Below are 2,500 nucleotides of genomic sequence, written 5' to 3'. Positions count from 1 at the left end.
ATATATATATATATATATATATATATTATATATATATATGTTATAAGAGAGGTGTGTGTGTGTGTATGTATATGTGGGTGTTGTGGGTATATATATATGTTTATATTATGTATATGTAATATTGGTTATATATGTATAGTTATTATTGGGTAGTTATATGATATGTATACTATGGATATATATGTATATGTATATATGGTATATGTATATTATGTATATGTATATATATCTCATGTGTAGATATAGAGATATTTGTAATATATATAAAAAGTCTCTGTGTATGGAATATATATATATGTAATATCTATCTATATATGTATAATAATGTATGTATATCATATGAATTAGTGAATGGATATATGTATATATATATATATATAATTGTATATATCATATATATTATATAAATGTGTGGGTGTGTATATCGATATATGTATATATAATGTTATAGATATATGTAGGGATTTGTATAATAATATATATATATGTTATTTGTTCTGTTATGGGATATGTAGGGAGTGGTAGTATGTCTGTCGATGTATGAGTTCTGAGTATATTGAATGGTATGTCTCGTCTAATATATATTATATATATAATTATATGTTTAGTATATATATGTTATGTGTAACTAAGTATAGTATATATAATATATGTTAGATATAATATAAATATCTAACATATATATATATATGTATATATATATTGTATAGTAAATTAAGTATATATATATAACTCTGTAAATATATATAGTCATATATAATATACATATATTAATGAATTAATCATAAATATATGTATTAGTCTATATAATGTATATTATATATTTGTAATCACTGTATGCCGATATAACAGTATATGTATAAAAAGTATATAGAGACATATTATATCTCAAGATATGGTATATATATATTATATGTATTTATATATATATGTATCTTATATATATATGTATATTGGTAACATCACATATATGATAATATATATGTTATACCTATATACTTATATAATTATATATATAAATTATATATAATATATATGATGTATATATTTATATTTGTAATATATGATATATATATCGCTAGTAAATTTATATATAGATATATTGTATATATATATTATGAATAATAGTATATAGTATATATTAGTAAATATATATATATTAACTAGTATTATGTATATAATTTATATATAAGTATATAAGATCATGTATATGTAAATATATATATATTATACATATGTACTGATTGATATATTTGTATATGTTATATATATAACTATATATGTTATATATATATGTATATATATATATTAACATACTTATATATGTGTATATATATTATATTATATAATATATATAGTAAGATATAATACCTATATATAATATATATATATATATCTTATTTATATATTGTACCAATACATATGTATATATGTATATATATATATCATATATATGGCTATATATACTAGTATATTTATATCAATAATTTGTATAGATATATATATATTTATTCTAGATATAAACTGTATATATATGTCAAATATGTATTTATATATAATGTATATATATAAGATCTTATATATGTATATATTATAATATGTATCTTATATAATATATAATATGTATATATATATATCAATATATAATGGGTATATATATGTAAAAGAAATTTTATATATGTATTTACCATATATTTCACATATGTGATATTTCATGTATATGTATATATAATCGACTATATATATATATATTATATAATATATATATATGAAGATTCTACATAAACCTTCACTATATATAAATGTATTTAAATATATATATATATATTATATTTTATTAATATCATATATATGTTGTACCATATATATGCATTCATACCATATATATATATATATATATATGTATATTATATAAACAATATATATATAATATATATATGTAGTAACATATATCTAATTTGTATACATATGTAATAATTATATATATATTAATATATATATATATATAATTTCATCATTATGGTGTATTTCCTGGAGCCCTCCCCCTGGTCTATATTTTCCTCTCCAATCATACTTTCACCATAATTTTCACTCAATCAGCATGGATTTCATAATGTAAAACATGTGGAATTACTTAGCTCTCTGAAGTTCGGAAAGAGCAATACTCGTCCCCCCCTCCCCTCCCCCCCTCATCCCTTCCCCAGTCACGGTTTGAAAAGAGGAAATGCCAAGAGATGAATTTTACTACTTTTTTATATTTATTATTCTATTGTAGTAAGACACTTCGTTGAAGATTTTTCTTTCTTTGTCTCTTTCTCTCTCTTTTTCTTTCTCTCTTTCTTTCCTCTGCATGCCTTCGAGCCCTCCATTGAAGTGACATTATATTGAGTGACGTCCCGAAGCCTGTTCTTGAATGTTCAGCTCCCTTGTGTTGTCACTGAGAGCCACTATTTTCCTCCAGTAGCAACTGCAAAATTAATAAAGGAAGTTGTTTTATTTG

The sequence above is a fragment of the Penaeus japonicus genome, unplaced genomic scaffold, assembly GCF_977035675.1.
Source record: "Penaeus japonicus unplaced genomic scaffold, GWHDUDI00000001_assembly GWHDUDI00000024, whole genome shotgun sequence".
In the NCBI taxonomy this organism is placed as follows: Eukaryota; Metazoa; Arthropoda; class Malacostraca; order Decapoda; family Penaeidae; genus Penaeus; species Penaeus japonicus.
The sequence above is the reverse complement of the archived record's forward strand: the minus strand, read 5'-3'. Positions refer to the sequence as shown.